The 19,013-nt window shown below is 38.0% G+C and overlaps 1 protein-coding gene across 1 annotated transcript in view; it reads right to left on the bottom strand.

The window, feature by feature from the left end:
- Nucleotides 1-19,013, bottom strand: part of LOC108515878 (putative uncharacterized protein encoded by LINC00467 homolog) — a 68,285-nt gene continuing 49,272 nt past the window's right edge. The window contains exon 6 of the mRNA XM_017853061.1: nucleotides 1-217. The gene's annotated coding sequence lies outside the window, so the exon portion shown is untranslated. The remainder of the gene's footprint in view (nucleotides 218-19,013) is intronic.

Raw genomic sequence — 19,013 nt, 5'->3', positions numbered from 1 at the left:
TAATTTCCAAACTCTTTATTATGTGGTTTACAGAGCATCTGAAGATTGGTTTCATGAGTCTGAACTTGGTATGAAAGACGTTCAAATTCAAATCCCCAGGCCAGCGCATCAGTGTTTTTGTAGGCTTCACAGTGCTGGGCTCTGCATCCTTCTTTGGCCGCCTTACACCAAAAGGCTGAGTTTGGAAATCAAAAGGGTCAGCCCGGTTTCAGTCCCTCTGCAGACAATAAGTAGGACAGATTAGAATAGATTCACTATTTATTTTATTATACATAATACTTTTATTTTTCCCAATACTTACAGTAGAAAAAAGAAATTTTGCACATCATTGTTTTTTAGATGAGAACATGTTAAGCCTTGAAAAGTAAGTTAAATTAACACGGGAGCTTTACTTCAAAATCTAAACATATAGTATTTAAAATGCTAATAATACTATTAATCATCAAGTTTTACCATTAAACAAATGTTTTAGATACAGTGGCTTTATTTCAGACTCCATTTCCTGTGGCCTAAAAAATGGGAGAAAATAAACTTCAACTACAAAATCTAAATTTCAAATAAGAGGCTATTCTATGTGGAAAAAACACAAACAAGCATTTATAAAGACTGAATAGAAATTAATGGAAATGAAAATAACTGACAGTAAATTTCTTGGATTTGTAAATTTTGAATACTTATTTTGAAGGCTGGAATGTTTAGCAACTTTTAACCTTAAATTATTTCAAATCAATCAAGTACTTAGTTTTGAGGAAATTTGGTGAGGGTGAGGCTCATTAGTGAGTTTTTAATCCACAAAAATAAAATCCAATTCCAATTACCAAGTAATATTTAGAGTTATCTTAGATTATACAGCTGGCCACATATTTTAGGGAGGTACAACAGTTTATAATGGGACACAATACTTTGCACTTATTAAAGGTTAATTCATATTGTATCTTTATCCTTTTTTCCCTTAAAAAAATTTTCATTTTATTTATTCTTACTTTATTATAGTTTTCCTTTTTCCCAGAAATCACAACATTACAGTCTGGTATTTAGTATATAAGCATATTTGTTCTTCAGCATAGTTAACATTTTCCATTAGCATCTGATGCCATCCTACTGTTAATTCTGTTAACTCTGCTGCCTAGATTGCTAGACCCCAACCACAGCTTGGCAGAGAGTGAAGGGAGGTTTTGTTTTTGTACCCCTTTAATCTGGTCTAGTGCAACAGGAAAGAAGAGCTCTCTGCCATTTCAGGTACCCAGACTAATGTTAGGAAGGGAAAAAGCTTTAATTCTGAGTAAAATTCAGAGTATTCATTATTGCAACTATTAAGGAGAATATTCAAAACTTGGAAATAAGGTTAAGCGATGGCTGCATGACCTTTTAATGCCATGCTAGAGCACTGTTTAAAAAGGCTGCCTAACAGTCATCTAATTCTCCAGGGAAAGTAATTTTGTTGGACACTATATTCACTATGGCTTGGAGCTAACATATCTACATAAACAAACAATTTTATAGCTAGAGGCTAACTTAAATAAAATGGATGAAGTGTGACAATTCTCTTTTCTGACCAGTAGAAAGAGCATCTTTAAAGATTATACTTTCATCGCCCTATAGAACCTAACCAGTTTTGTACCTAATTTAGCAATCTTATCTCAGCATTCCTTTCCCCCCCATTCATTATAAAAAACAATAACCAAGTTTTTAATATTACCATTTCAACTAACTTTTTCATCCTACTGGTTCCCTCACTGAGTTAAATGAAACTTGGGCACATGCCCCCAATCTATTTTATTCTAATTTCAACCTATTTAACTCTCCTCTTAGAATTATGTTTCTATGCAGTGGCTCAAGCCTGTAATCCCTGCACTCTGGGAGGCAGAGGGCAGGTAGATCAGGAGGTCAGGAGTTCAAGACCAGCCTGGCCAAGATGGTGAAACCCCATCTCTACTAAAAATACAAAAACTAGCTGGGCATGGTGGCAAGTGCCTGTAATCCCAGCTACTCGGGAGGCTGAGGCAGGAGAATCGCTTGAACTCGGGCGACAGAGGTTACAGTGAGCTGAGATGGTGCCACTGCATTCCAGACTGGGTGACAGAACAAGACTCCATCTCAAAAAAAAGAATCATATTTCTAAGATTACAAGAATTTTATCTTATATCACTGGGGCCAGAAATTCTGCTACACAGCTATCACTAGCTGTAAGGAAGGCTGGGAATTTGAAGATTCACTTTTTAGTCTTTGTAAGCTAAGAAGGAAAAAAGAGCTTTCAAGAGACCAAACCTATAATAACTGTCACTAAAAATGCATGTGTGGTAGTAATGGCAGGGGAATGGTGAGAGAGAATAATCAAGAATGATCCCCAGATCAGGCTTAGGTTGCAAATCTACTAATATGAAGAACTCTGGAGAAGAAACAGGTCAATACTAAGCACTGAGAAATTAAAAGCTTTATTATTATTATTATTTTGAGATGACATCCACTGATTCAGCCCTGACATTATGTACAATTGCTATGTGCTGGATTTTTTTTTTTTTTTTCTGAGATGGAGTCACTCTGTTGCCCAGGCTGGAGTGCAGTGGTACCATCTAGACTCACTGCAACCTCTACCTCCCAGGTTCAAGCAATTCTTGTGCCTCAGCCTCCTGAGTAGTTGGGATTACAAGCAGGCACCACCATACTTGGTAATTTTTGTATTTTTAGTAGAGACAGGGTTTCACCGTGTTGGCCAGGCTGGTCTTGAACTCCTGACCTCAAGTGAACTCCTGCCTCAGCCTCCCAAAGTGCTGGGATTACAGGCATGTGCCACTGTGCCCAGCCTGTGCTGGAGATTTTAAAGGAAGAAAAGTAATTTATAATTATCCAAATCCTTGTAATAGTTGGTCAGTTGGGTGGCAAATCCCAGCCTATCAATTATACAGTAGAGTGCCCCATCCAATGAAACAGTTTATGACAGAATGCTTGCATTAGACATTGCTTGTATTAGACACTGGATTTGTGGCCTCCAGGAAAATTTTCCAAGCAAATGACTCTATTTACCTCCAATTTACTACAAAACAAACACCTGCAATGTAGGAATTACTTAGAAATTTTAGTTCAAGTATGTACTAAACACAAATGAAATGTTTTTATAGAGTATAGAAGAACTGTAAAAACACAATGCAATGTTTATTTTCAGATACGGTTGTCCCTCAGTCTACATGGAAGTCTGGTTCTAGGACCTCTGCATATACCAAAATTCATGCATACTCAAGTCTCACGGTTAGCTTTGTGGAACCAGCCAACAAAAAGTTCGCCCTCAGTATATGCAGGTTTCGCATCCCACAAATACTGTATTGTCAATCCACGTTTGGTTGAAATAAATTTACATGTAAGTGGACTTTTGAAGTTCCAACCATGTTGTTGATGGGTTAACTATACTTAACTTTATAAATACCATCAGCAACAACCATATTACCTTTTTCCTAGGAAAAATATCTGATGGTATTTATAAAGTTAAGTATATTTAAACCCTTTATCTGTCAAACATTGATTTTAGAATTTGATAAGGTTTAATTACTAACCAGATTATTCCTCTTCTACAATTTGACTAGTTGGTTATGTGGAAAATAAGGACACCAATCACACCAAGGTGGGATGATACTATAACACGATTGGGTACCTATGACCGAGTCCTCTACTGAGTATGAAAACTTGTAGCCTGCCAAGTCGTCCTGAAGTCCACCAATCTTTATTATACTTATTTTAAAGGAATCATCCATTTTGTAAAACTTTTAATTTCCAAAATTTGTACTGCTTTAAATTTGGGAACTTTGTGCACAGTATTAAAAAAACCATTTAGGATGATCCCTTAATAAGATTTATCCCATTAAAACAATGAATTTCTATAAAACTATGTCTTCCAGACTCTATATCCAGTTACTAGGTCATACAGATTTTACCTTTGCAGTATCTCTTCTATCTATTCTTTTCAACCCCTTAATCACTGTCTTTAGTCTGATCTACAAATTGGCTGTATTAATATTTATCTTCCTCACTAGGCTACAATAGCTTCCTGCAGGTTTTTTCCTTCCAAATCATTCTGATATTGAATTATATTCCTAGAACAAAGGTTAGAAAATGTCATTTCTGTTTTAAGATGTTCAAATGTTCCCAATGCCTACAGAGTAAAATCCAAACTAGTCCCAAACTACTTCTTTGGTTTCATTTCTTACTACCTGCCACTTCTCACTTTATGCTCCAGTTTCAACTGCAAATATCCTAATTCAAAATGAACTTTTGTTCCTATTTGCCTTTGCTAATGCTTTTCCCTCAGCCTGGAATGCTCTTTACCCTTTCTTCTGCCTAGTAAAATATACTCATCCTTTAAGATTTGATTCAAATACCATCATCTCCTTTGGGGAGGACTACATGTCTACCAATCTGAAACAGATTAATAATTGCTCTGGGCACCCATGGAATTGTACTCTTACAGAAGCATTTATTTTCCATTAGTTTCTGCCTTCTGGGAGCCCATAGAAAAAAAGAGTGAATAAATATAAAATAAGAAACATAGTCACAAATACAGGCATAAAGTGTTCAAGTTCAGATACCATATTAAGCAAGTTAATTTTTTTTTTTCTTTTTTGAGATGGAGTTTCGCTGTTGGTGCCCAGGCTAGAGTGCAATGGCGCGATCTCGGCTCACTGCAACCTCCACCTCCGGGTTCAAGTCATTCTCCTGCCTCAGCCTCCCGAGTAGCTGGGATTACAGGTGTCTGCCACCATGCTGGGATTACAGGTGTGAGCCAGCGCACCCAGTCAAGTTAAAGCAATTTCTAAATGTATTTGTAAAGCACCTGATTTGTTAAAGCAGATAGTATCCTAACTATTCCGTACAAGATGAAAACCATCTTTGTCATTTTGATCATATTTGAGAGTCACAGGACATTTTTACTTAATTTTTTTTTTTTTTTTCCGCAGGTTGTAGTGGCTCACGCCTGTAATCCCAGCATTTTGGGATGCCAAGGCAGGTGGATCACCTGAGGTCAGCAGTTTGAGACCCCATCTCTACTAAAAATACAAAAATTAGCCAGGCATGGTGGCATGCACCTGTGGTCCCAGCTACTCGGGAGCCTGAGACAGGAGAGCCACTTGAACCTGGGAGGCAGAGGTTGCAGTGAGCAGAGATCATGCCACTGCACTCCAACCTACACAATAGAGCAAGACTCCATCTCAAAAAAATTTTGTTGTTGTTGTTGAGACAGGGTCTCACTCCGAATGCAGTGATGTGATCATAGTTCACTGTAACTTCAAACTCTTGGGCCCAAACTATCCTCTCACTCCAGTCTCCTGAGTAGCTGGAACCACAGATGCATACCATCACAACTGGCTAATTAAAAATTTTTTTAAAGAGATGGGGTCTCACTATACTGTCCAGGCTGATCTGAATTCCTTGCCTCAAGCAATGCTCCTGGCTTGGCCTCTCAAAGTAGTGGGATTATAGGCCACCATGTCTGGCCCATTTTAAATTTTCAATAAAATTTTTTTTCTAACGACATTGTAATTCTGTATTTTAATTATATCATGTGAGTACAAGAACATTATATGAAACTATGCTACGTTAATACATATTTTCAAAAATAAACTTTGAAGGAGATACCTGTTCACTGAATGTCATCTCAGAGTACAGAGATAAAATCCAATTGGCAATTTTTGATGCTTTGAAGTATGTGGGATTGCTACTATTCTTGATAAATTTAAGAGATGAATGCAGTTTATATAACCAACAAGAAAAATTACACACATAATTTTTTCCTTAACATGTCGTACACTGTGATTTGTAGTAAACCAGGCTGGGTGTGATGGCTCATGCCTCTAATCCCAGCACTTTGGGAGGCTGAGGCAGGAGGATTTCTTGAGCCCAGTTAGAGACCAGCCTGAGCAACATGGCAAACCCCCATGTCTACAAAAAATAGCCAGATGTGATGGTGCATGCCTGCAGTCCCAGCTACTCGGGAGGCAGAGGTGGGAGAACTGCCTGAGCCCAGGGAGGTTGAGGCTGCAGTGAGCTGTGATCGTGTCACTGCACTTTAGCCTGGGCGACAGAGTGAGACTCTATCTCAAAAACAGAAAAAAAAAAAAAAAAAGTAAACCAACTACCAAAGTACTGCAAAATAAATTTCTTAAACATGAAACACATGATACTTTGGAAAGGTGACATATGTGGCTGTTTCCTCCTTTTCTTCCTTCTCTTTCTTTTTCTTGGTGTTTCATATTTTGTCCTTAAAACAAAATGAAACATATTAATGATTGCTTCAATAAAAAAAGACACACAGACCTTACTTATTTTTTAGTAGTGATTACATTCATGGCCCAAAATTTAAAAAGCAAAACATCTCCCTTCCACCTATCAACCAGCCATCTAAATTTTCCCTTAGTCACTTACGGTTGTTAAACAAAATGCCACAGGTGGGTGGCTTAAACAGACATTTCTCACAGTTCTAGAGATTTGGAACCCCAAGATTAAGTTGTCATCAGATTCAATGTCTGGTTAGGGCCCACTTCCTGGTCTCCAGACTATCTCTTATCATGGCATCCCCACAGAGTTGAGAGAGGAAGCTCTAGTATCTCTTCTTCTTCCTCTTTTTTTTTTTTTTCTTGAAACGGAGTCTCGCTCTGTCACCCAAGCTGGAGTGCAGTGGTACAATCTCGGCTCACTGCAACTTCCGTCCCCTGGGTTCAATCAATTTTCCTGCCTCAGTCTCCAGAGTAGCTGGGGTTACAGGCATGCACTACCACACCCTGTTAATTTTTATATTTTCAGTAGAGACAGGGTTTTACCATGTTGGCCAGGCTGGTCTCGAACTCCTGACCTCAAGTGATCTGCCTACCTTAGCCTGCCAAAGTGCTGGAATTATAAGGGTGAGTCACCGCACCCGGCCTCTTCCTCTTGTTATAAGAGCACTAATCCCATCATGGGATATCTACTCTCATGATCTCATCTAATCCTAATTACCTCCCAAAGGCCCCACCATCTAATACATTGTTGGGGGATTAGGATTTTAGCATATGAATTTTGGAGGAACACATTTGGTCCATAATATTTCCCAAAGGTAAAAAAAAATTTTTAATTTTTTTTTTTTTTTTTTTTTTGGCATATCTTTCCAAAGATACTTGTATGCATTTATAGGTTACTAAGTATATATGTTCTCTCTTCAACACCACTACTTCCATAAATGGCAACATATTTTACACACCATCCTGTGTGGCTATAACTTGAAGCCATTCTTAATCAGTAAGCAAAGGATTACTTAGTAATTTTTTATGATTGCAATATATTCCATTGTATAGAGATTCCAGAATTTAATCAGCCTACTACAGATGGACAATTATGTTGTTTCCAATCTTTTACATACAATATTGCTGCAAATAACGTGTAAACATGTGGATTTAAAGGTGTGTGAATAAATTACTAGAAGTGTAATTGAGGACTCTGGATTATATGTATTTCTAATTTTAATAGATATTGTCATATTGCCCTCCACTGACGCTGAATCAATGTTCTTCCCCATCAGCAGAAAGTACCTACACTTCCCTGAACCTTGTTCCCCAGGTTATTACATGATGTGATAACAAACTTTTGAATCTTTTAACTAATTAGATAGGTGAAAATGACATTTTAATTAAAATCTTCATTTTGTTACCGTGAGTAAGTTTGAGTATCTTTAAATAAATTTAAAAGGCATTTATATCTTCCTTTTGTGAGCTGTCTGGTCATATCTTCTGCACATTTGTCTACTGGGTTGTAAGACCTTCTAAAATTGATTTTTTCCCCATCCTAAATCACATTTTTAGACTATCTGGCATGGCCAGACCTATCGTAAATCAGGTGACCCAAGGCCTCCAGGCAAACAAAGATAAAAGTTGAGTATTCTTTATCCAAAATGCCTGGGACCAGAAGTATTTCTAATCTTAAATATTTTTTGATTTTGGAATATTCATATATACAGAATGAGATATCTTAAGGATAGGACCCAGGTTCTAAAAACCTAAATTCAAGGCTGGATGCAGTGGCTCATGCCTGTAATCCCAGCTACTCAGGATGCTGAGGCAGGAGGATCCCTTGAGGCCAGGAGTTTGAGACCAGCCTGTGCAACATAGAGAGACCATGTCTCTAGAAAAAAATTTAAAAATTAGCCAGGCGCAGTGGCATGCACCTGTAGTTCCAGCTACTCAGGAGGCTGAGGTGGGAGGATCACTTGTGCCCAGTAGTTCAAGGCTGCAGTGAACTAGGATTGCATCACTACACTCCAGCCTGGGTGATAGAGACAGACCCTGCCTCAATACAAATAAATTAATTAATAAAGTTAGTTTATATTTCATATATACCTTAAACACATAGCCAGAGGTAATTTTATACAATTTTTTTTTTTTTTTTTTTGAGACAGAGTCTCACTCTACCACCCAGGCTGGAGTGCAGTGGTGGGATCTCGGCTCACTGCAATTTCCACCACCCAGATTGAAGCGATTCTTATGGCTTTAGCCTCCCGAGTAGCTGGGATTATAGGCACAAGCCACCACGCCCAGCTAATTTTTGTATTTTTAGCAGAGACAAGATTTCACCATGTTGGCCATACTGGTCTCAAACGCCTGTGATCCACCCATCTCAGACTCCCAAAGTGCTGAGATTACAGATGTGAACCACCACACCCGGCCAATAATTTTTTTTTTTTGACACAGAGTCTTGCTCTGTCACCCAGGCTGGAGTGCAGTGGCATAATCTTGGCTCACTGCAACCTCTGCCTCCCCGATTCAAGAGATTCTTGTGCCTCAGCCTCCGGAGTAGCTGGGATTACAGGTGCACACCACCAAGCCCGGCTAATTTTTGTATTTTTGGTAGAGACGAGGTTTCACCATGTTGGCCAGGCTGGTCTAGAACTCCTGACCTCAAATGGTCCACCTGCCTCGGCTTCCCAAAGTACTGGGATTACAGGCATAAGCCATCGTGCCCGACCTATGCAATAATTTTTAATAATTTTGTGCATAAAATAAAATTTGCGTGCATCGTAACATCAGGAAACAAAAGTGTCACTACCTCAACCACTACCCATGTGGGTAATCTGTGGTTGTTTGGCATCACCATCATTTCTGACTCTGAAATTTATTTTCTACTGATAAGGCATCATTTTCCTATACTTATTCCCACATAAGTACATAACAGCAAAAAATATGATACACCAGTAATAAAATGAACAAATAATACATTCAGGGTAACTAAGCAGCACAGTAGCACCACAAGAATACCTGTTATCAGCTGTTAAACAACAGCAACAACAAACAATGGCAGGCTTTCAGTCCTCATCTATCATGCTGTGTTTTGATTAAAAGGTTACTATACACCATTTTTTTAAGTTATCAGAAGCAGGTGAGAGACCAAGAAGTGGGTCTTCTAAGGATAAGAAGGCTTTCTGCTGGATGGCTTTTTAAAATGTTTTCTCCAGAGCCACCTGCCTTAATAACAATGCTTTTGATTTAGAAGTCTCTCTCTGACATTATAAACTGTGATGATTTCTTGTTCTTTTGTAAACGTATACTGTTTTAGTCCTTCAATAAGCCCATCAAACATTTTCACCATTGCTATCGTTTGGATATTTGACTCTCCAAACCTTATGTTGAAATCTGATCCCCAGTGTTGGAAGTGGGGCCTAATGGGGTGTTTGGATCATGGGGGCAGATCCTTCATGAATGTCTTGGTGCCATTCTCTCAGTAATGAGTGAATTCTAACTCTATTTAGTTTCCACAACAGTTCACCTAGAACTGGTTGTTGAAAGAGCCTGGTACCTCATTCTCTCTCTCTCTTGCCTTCTCTCTCACTGTGAGATCTGCAGGTGTAGGTTCCCCTTCACTTTCTGCCATGAGTGGAAGCAGCCTCAGTCTCTTGCCAGAAGCAGATGCTGGAGCCATTCTTGTACAGTCTGCAGAACCATAAACCAAGTAAACCTCTTTTCTTCTTTTTTTTAGAGACAGGGTCTCACTCGGTTGCCCACGTTGAGTGCAGTGGCACAATCAAAGCTCACTACAGCCTTGAACTCCTGGGCTCAAGAGATCCTCCTGCTTCAGCCACCTGAGTAGCTGAGACTATAGGTATGTGCCACCACGTCTGGCTAATTATTAAAACTTTTTGTAGAGATGGGGTTCTTGCTATGTTTCCCAAGCTGTTCTCAAACTCCTGGGCTCGAGCAATTCTTCTGCCTCAGCTTCCTGAAGTACTGGGATTACAGGTGTGAGCCACTGCGCTAGGCCTAAGTAAACTTCTTTTCTTTATAAATTAACCAGCCTCAGGCATTCCTTTATAGCAGCACAAACAGGCTTAGACAATCATGTTGTCTGTAGGTATTTTTCTACAGTGTTAACAATATTCATCTTCATTGTCACCATTTTCATGATCACCTTGACTCAGAACCATTTCAGCTATTTCATCACTGGTCAATGAACGAACAACTGGAGTCTCATTATCAATGTTAAAAACTTCAATACCCATTTTTCCAGCTTTCAGGACTCTGAAGGAGTATTTTCTTGCACATATAAGCAGGCCAGACTGCTTATCATTTTTTCTCATTTGACATAAGGAATTCTTCAAAGTCACCATCTTGTTCATCTCACTGAACACAGTTGCAGGCCAGAGGTTGTGCCAGGCATGCACAAATTTGTCTTTAATCACTGTGCTCCAAGTGCTGGCAACAGCATAGATGGTAAACTTCATGCTAAACTCCTGAAAACCTTCCACAGCCACGCCCATGTCCACTGCTGTTGCATGCTATTCAAGAAAACGTTTTTATATTTACTCTTCATTGATCTAAGGATACTCTGTCACATGGCTCACATTTTGGGGAAAGTACATGACATAAACATTATTTTTTATGAGAATTTCAGCTGGAGTATGAGCAGAACATTTGTCAAGGAATTTTTAAAAATTTTGTAGTCATCACCCAGTGCAGCCTTCTGTGCTGTGAGCCTGAGCCACTAGTATACAATTTTTGTGAAACCAATCAGAAAAGATATTCCTGGTTATTCAAGCTATTTTGCTAGCATAATGATGGACACACAAGAAATTCACCTACTGAAAACAGCAAGGACACAGCTTTTGCCTATCACAGCAAGTTTACACTTAATGTGTGCTTAATGCATTAGCCCATATCAGCAGTTATTTTGTCCCTGACATCCTTAATTCTATAGGGGCTGTGTCATCAGCTGTAGTCAGTGTCTTCCCAGGGCAATAATGCCAAAACAATGATATTTCATCCACATTACAGACTTGTTCTGGCATCAGATTTCAACACCAACAGTTTTGGCAAACTCACCAATAAATTTCTCCACTGCTTCATGATCAGCAGAAGTTTTATCACCACAAATCTTTAAAAGTTTAATGTCATGTCTTCTTAAACATTTCTGCAATCACCTGTTGAATATTCACAGTTCCTTTCAATTTTCAGTTCATTATTACACATCTTTGTTTCATGATCAGCAAACCATTAAGTGGCATAATGTTCACTGCAATGCTGGCAGATCCACTCTTTCAATACATAATTGAGACTTTCATTTTCAGCTTTATGCAGCATTGTTTTTTTGTTGTTGTTGTTTTTTGTTTTTTTATCTCACTGACTTCTCTGTCCTTTCAACGTAGAACTTCAACAGTTCATGTTTCTGTTTCTTCAGGTCATATACATAATGATTCCAACACCCTACTCTTTTGTAAGACATTTGACACTTACATCACTGTCCAATTTCTCCAGCCACTTGACTTTCTCTGTTATATATAAACACAAATGCTTCATTTTTCTTATTACTATTACTCATAAGGGTATCTGCAGACCTTTTTGGCATTTGTAACAATACCTTTACACCACAGAGAATAAGCAAAACAAAACAAAACCACAGTAAGTCATGCATGTAGGTCTTGGCCCCATGTGGGGCACTGTGGGGAACCTGCCATTTAGTGTGGCCTGCACACATGTCATTTTGTTGTCTTTTGTAGACATGTTTCCATGGGGGAATCTGGAAAAAAAAAGATATACTGCAGCTAAAGTGGGCTGGAGGGGGAGTCTTTATTTCCTTGGGTTTGCTGAATAAACTGTGTTATATACCTGTTTTTTGACTGCGACCCATCACGTAAATCTCAGGTGTGAAATATTCCACTTGTGGTGTCATACTGGTGTCCAGAAGTTTTGGATTTTGGAGAATTTCAGATTTTCAAATTAGAGAGTGCTCAAAGTCTACTCCTATCAAGTATGACATTGGGTTTAGAGACCATCGGGCTTACAGATTAATTCCCAGAAGTCAAGGGCAAGGGCTAGACTTATCTTAGGGCAAGATTAAATTCTTTGCTACACACCTACACTATAATTTATCTGTCTTTTCTATTGTTAACAGATATTTGGGTTTATTCTGTTTTTTGACAATTATGAACAACATTGCCATGAACATTCTTGTACAGATACACTGATATAAAAATGCATGAGTTTCTCTGGAGAATATACCCAGGAGTATGACTGCTGAGTCTTTGGGCTTGGGCTTCATATGTATTCAATCTATCAATGTTTATCTCAAGGTTTGGGGACTTTGTGATATATATAGAAAGGCTTTCTATATATATTTCTTAATCATCTCTGATTAAGATTTCAAAACCTTTCCATGGTTTCTTCAATTCTTTTATGGTTTCATTTCTTTGCGTGTAAATCTTTGATCCATCTGGAATCTATCCTAATACAAAGCTGAGGCATGAATTCAGCTTTAATTTTTCTGCAGATAGCTGGTTGTCTCAACATTATTTTTTAAATAAGTCAACTTTTCCCTACTGATTTGAGGTGACTGTTATATGCCAAATTTTGTGTGTATTGCTTTTTCTCCTAAGCCATTTCACTGATCTGTCCATCTAGCTATGTGTCAATACCTCAATATTTTAACTTTATATTTTTCTTATTTTTCAATATCTGGTACGGCTAGTTCTCCTCCTTATTAGAATAATCTATTCTCTGCCTTTTTTTTTTTTTTTTTTTTTTTTACTAAACTTTAGAATAATCGCTGTCTAGTACTCTAAAAGTGTTTGGTTTCTTTTAAGGTGGATTTAAATGTCATTAAAATTTAATGTGAAAATAGTTGAGGTATCTTCATGATATAGAATATCCTGTCCAAGAACATGGTTATCTTTTTCATTTACTTTCACAGTATTATAGTATTTAAATGTTTTATTCATAATAACCTTCGCTATATTCTCAATTTATATCTTCTCTAATGTCATCTTTTTAAATTTCCCTGTAAAGGATTTTTCGATAAATCTTCTAACCATCATATCAACTATGTATGTAAGATATTGACTTATCAATATTCAGAATTTACACAGAATCTAACTGAATTCTAACTAGTTTAATAAAACTTTATTTTTTAGAGATGTTTATGTTCACAGCATACACACGCAGAAGCTAAGAGAGTTCTTAAGCTACCCTGCCCACATACATTGCACATCCTCCTCACTATCAAATCCAGCATTAAATGGAGTATGTTATATCGATGACCGCTGCATTGAAAAGATGATCATCCCCAAAGTCATGTTTACAATTTAGGGTTTTCATTCCTTTTTTTTTTTTTTTTTTTTTTTTGTTTTTTTTTTTAGACGCAGTCTTGGTCTGTTCGCTCAGGCTGGAGTGCAGTGGCCGGTCTCAGCTCACTGCAGCCCGCCTGCCCGGGTTCACGCCATTCTCTGCCCAGCTCCCGATAACTGGGATACAGGCGCCCGCCAGGTCGCCCGGCGCCTAGGTTTTTGTATTTTATAGTAGAGACGGAGTTTCACCATGTTAGCCAGGAGGTCTTGATCCCTGACTCGGATCGCCCTGTTCGCCCTCAAAGTGCGTGCTGGGATTACAGGCTTGAGCCACCGCACCCGGCCCGAGGGTTCATTCTTGGAGTAGTAAATTTTATGGGTTTTCACAAGTATATAATGAATGTCATACATCTACCATTATATTATTGTATTAGGGTTCTCTAGAGGGACAGAACTAATGGGATATACTTTTATATATATTATATATAATGTGTATGTTATATATTATGTGTATATATGTATACATATATATGTTGTATTATATATGTATATATGATAGCTATATATATATGTTGTATATATATCATATATATATGTTGTATTGCTAAGGAGTATTAACTCATGATCACAAGGTCCCACAATAGGCCATCTGCAAGCTGAGAAGTAAGGAAACCAGTCTGAGCCCCAAAACTGAAGAAGTTGGAGTCCAATGTTCGAGGGCAGGAGGCATTCAGCAAGGGAGAAAGATGTAGGCTGGGAGCCTAAGTCAGTCTAGTCTTTTCACATTCTGCTGCCTGCTTTTTATTCTGGCCTTGCTGGCAGCTGATTAGATTGTGCCCACCCAGATTAAGAGTGGGTCTATCTTTCACAGCCCACTGACTCAAATGTTAATCTCCTTTGGCAACACCCTCACAGACACAGCCAGGATCAATACTTTTCATCCTTTAATCCAGTCAAGTTGACACTGAGTATTAACCATCACAATTATCATATAAAATAGTTTTACTGTCCTCCAATTCCTCTATGTTCTGCCTTTTTGTTCCACCCTCCCCCCATAATTTTTAAAGAAACAAACTTTCAATTGATTCTCTTGAGTTGTCTAGCCAAATCAATAGATGCATAATGTGGTATTTTGATACGTGTGTACAATCTGTAATTATCAAGTCAGGGTAACTGGGATATCTATCACCTCAAAAATTTATCTTTTCTTTGTGTTGGGAATATTACAATTCTTCTCTTCTAGCTGTTTCTAAATGTGAACTAAATTACTATTAACTGTAATTTCTCTACTGTACTACTAATACCAGAACTTATTCCTTCTAACTGTATTTTTGTTCTCCTTAACCAACTTTTCTTCATCCTGCACTCTACTCTTCCCCTCCCAGCCTCTCACAGCCATGATTCTCCTCTCTACCTCCATGAGATCCAATTTATTAGCTGCCACATGTGAGTGAAAAATGTGATATTTGTTTTTCTGTGCCTGGCTTATTTCACTTAATATAATGACCTCCAGTTCCAAACCACATTGCTGCAAATAACATGATTCCATTCTTTTTTATAGCTAAATAATATTCTACTATGTACATAACCACATTTTCTTTCTCCATTCATCTGTTGATGGACACTTAAGATGATGCCATACCTTGGCTATTTGTGAACAGTGAGGCAATAAACACAGGAACCCCGATTGCAGATATCTCTTTGATGTTACCATTTCCTTTCTTTTAAATATATACTCAGCAGTGGAACTGCTGGATCATATGGTAGTTTTATTTTTAATTTCTCGAGGAACTCCACACTGTTTTTCATAATGGAGGTACTACTTTACATTCCCACAGAATAGGTGAGTTCCCCTTTCTCTGCATTCTACCAGCATTTGCTATTTTTTGTCTTTTGGCAATAGCCATCCTAACTTGGGTGAGATAGTATTTCATCATGGTTTTGATTTGCATTTCCTTGATGATTAGTGATGTTGGACATTTTTTTTTTCAAATATCTGTTGACCATCTGTGTACCTTCTTTTCAGAAATATTTATTCAGGTCTTTTACTCATTTTAAAATTTGATTATTTGGTTTTGCTACTGAGTTCCTTATATATTCTGGCTATTTTTGTTTGTTTGTTTGTTTTGAGATGGAGTCTTGCTCGTCACCCAGGCTGGAGTGCAATGGCACAATCTTGGCTCACTGCAACCTCCACCTCCCGGGTTCAAGTGATTCTCCTGCCTCAGCCTCCTACATAGCTGGGATTACAGGCATATGCCATCACACCAGGCTGATTTTTGTATTTTTAGTAGAGACAGGGTTTTTGCCATGTTGGCCAGGCTGGTCTCAAATTCCTGACCTTGTGATCTGCCCACCTCAGCCTCCCAAAGTGCTGGGATTACAGGTGTGAGCCACTGTGCCCGGCCAAGGTGATTTTTTATATGGTAAAAGATGGGGATCTAGTTTCATTCTTCTGCACATGGATATTCAGTTTCCCCAGCACCATTTATTTACTTATTTTTATTTTTTAAGAATGGTCCCACTCTGTCGCCCAGACTGAAATACAGAGGCACACACACAGCTCACTGTAGTCTCAAACTCCTGAGCCCAAGTGATCCTTCCACTTCAGCCTCCCAAGTATCTGGGACCACAAGCACAAACCACCATGCCCAGCTAATATTTAATTTTTTGTAGAGATGGAGGCCTCACTATGTTTCCCAGGCTGGTCTTGAACTCCAGGCCTCAAACAATCCTCTTGCCTTGGATTCCCAAAGTGCTGAAATTATAGGTATGAGCCACTATGCCCAGCCACAGTACCATTTATTAAAGAGACTACCTTTTTCCCATTGTATGTTCTTGTTACTATTGTTGAAAATGAGTTGGCTAGAAGCACATGGATTTATTTCTGGGTTCTCTATTCTGTTCCATTGGCCTGTGTGTCTGTTTTTACAGTACCATACTGTTTTGGTTACTATAGCTTTATAGTATAATTTGAAATCAGGTAGTGTGATGCCTTCATCTTTTTTCTTTTTGCTCAGGATTATTTAGCTATCTATTCATATGAGTTTCAGGATTTTTTTTCTATTTCTGTGAAAAATGTCATTGGTACACTGATAGGTATTACATTGAATCTGTAACTCACTCTGGGTAGTATAGACATTTAAACAATACTAATTCTTCCATTCCAAAGCATGGGATAGCTTTCCATTTTTTTGTCACCTTTCTTTTATTGGTGTTTTATAGTTTTCTTTGTAGAGATATTTTACTTCTTTGTTCTTTAGTTACATTTATTCCTAGGTATTTTAATTTTTTGTAGCTATTGTAAATGAGATTGATTTCTTGATTTCTTTTTCAGGCTGACTGCTGTTAGCATATAGAAACACTGCTGATTTTTGTATGCTGATTTTGTTTCCTATGATTTTACTAAATTCATTTGTCGGTTCTAAGAGTTTTCTGGTGGAGTCTTTGGGCTTTTCTAAATTTAAGATCATGTTGTCTGCAAACAAGGATAACTTGACTTCTTCCTTTCCAATATGGATGTCCTTTATTTCTTTCTCTTGCTTAATTGATCTGGCTGGGTATTTTTGTTTAACTGAATTTGCTGGTATCTTCAAAACAAGAGACAGCAGATATCCTTTTCTTGTTTTTGACTGTAACAGGAATGCTTTTAGTATTTCCCCAATCTAAAACTTACAGAAAAGTTGCAAACACAGTACTTGTAGTAAGTTGTTATCTAACAAACAAGGACATTCTTCTATGTAACTACAATTTGAGGTCAAAATCAGGAAATTCACACTAATACATTACTATTGTCTAATTTTCAAACAGCATCCAAGTTTTTCCAACTACTTTATAGATAAAAGACTGATATCCTTTATAGTTAAAGGATTCAGGTCAGAATCAGGCACTGCATTTAAATGACATGTCTCTTTAATCTCCTTCAATCTGGAACAGTTCTTCAGTTTTACCTTGACTTTCAAGATGACAATATGGAAGATTACACACCAGTTGTTTTGTAGAATGTCTCTCAATTTAGGCATGTATAATCATTTCTCATTATTAGATTTAGGTTATGGATCTGCAATGGAGTGAATTTTCTGTGTCACCCCCCAAAATTCATACACTGAAACTCTAATCCCAATATGATGCTATTTGGAGGTGGCTTTTTTTTTAGACAGAATCTTGCTCTGTCACCCAGGCTGGAGTGCAGTGGCGCAATCTCAGCTTACCACAACCTCCGCCTCCCAGGTTCAAGCTATTCTCCTGCCTCAGCCTCCTGAGTAGCTGGGATTACACCTGGCTAATTTTTGTATTTTTATTAGAGACGGGGTTTCACCATGTTGGCCAGGCTGGTCTTGAACTCCTGACCTCAAGTGATCTGCCTGCCTCGGCCTCCCAAAGTGCTGGGATTACAGGTGTGAGCTACGGGGCCTGGCTTGGAGGTGGCATCTTTGGAAGGTAATGAGGTCATGAGGGTGGAGCCCTCATGAATAAGGTTAGTGTCCTTATAAAAAGAATAGTTAGCTCTCTTTCTGTCATTTGAGACAGCAAGGAAACCACCTTCTATAAACCAGGAAAAGGGCATTCACAAAGAATACAACCACACTGGCACCCTGATCTTGCACTTTCAGCCTCCAAGCCTCCAGAAGTGTGAGAAATACAAGCCTGTTGTTTAAGCCACCCAGCCCATGGTAATTTGTTATAGCACTCTGAACAAGGACAACATCTTTGGCAGGAATATCACATCAGTGATGCTGTGTTCTTCTCAATGCATCCTAACAGGAGTCACACGATTCTGATTTGTCTCATTATTGATGACGCTAATTTTGATCACTTGATTCAGTAATGTCTACAAGGCTTCTCCGTCACCATAAAATTCTTCTTTTTCTCTGTGTTCACTTTCTTGACTTAGCCTTACAGCCAGCCATTTTACCAAGGAGTAACCAAGGAGTACTAGCACCTTTTAGTAGAGAATGGTATTTAGAAACCATGAACTGAACACTAGGTGTGTTCATTGCTATTAGGGTAACACTATTTCTAGACCAGCTACAGAGGTAGGAAATATTCTAGAAATCATAAGTTTAAACTGATTAATTTCAAATCTCGATCAAGTTCCACAGGTTCTTCTTTGTCTTCCTCCATTCTATATTTGTATCTTCCTCCTTCCACAGTGAAAATCCTGTTTTTTTTCAACCACTCCACGTTTATTCATTTGCTCAATCTTACAATAAAATGAATATTACTATACTCAGTAAGAAAATTTCTGTTATTTTACGTTTTAATTACTGTGTGTATTTTGTTATATTTATTAGTATTTGATGTGTTTTCTTTTTTATACTTTTGTGGAGGCATAATATGTATATCATAAAACTTGCCCTAAGTGTTCAATGATTTTTAGTAAAATTCAGAGTTGTGCAACCATTACCGCAATCCAGTTTCACAACACTTACATCAGCATAAACACTTC

The sequence above is a fragment of the Rhinopithecus bieti genome, unplaced genomic scaffold (genome assembly GCF_001698545.2).
Source record: "Rhinopithecus bieti isolate Rb0 unplaced genomic scaffold, ASM169854v2 scaffold_35166, whole genome shotgun sequence".
NCBI lineage: Eukaryota > Metazoa > Chordata > Mammalia > Primates > Cercopithecidae > Rhinopithecus > Rhinopithecus bieti.
The sequence above is the reverse complement of the archived record's forward strand: the minus strand, read 5'-3'. Positions and strand labels throughout refer to the sequence as shown.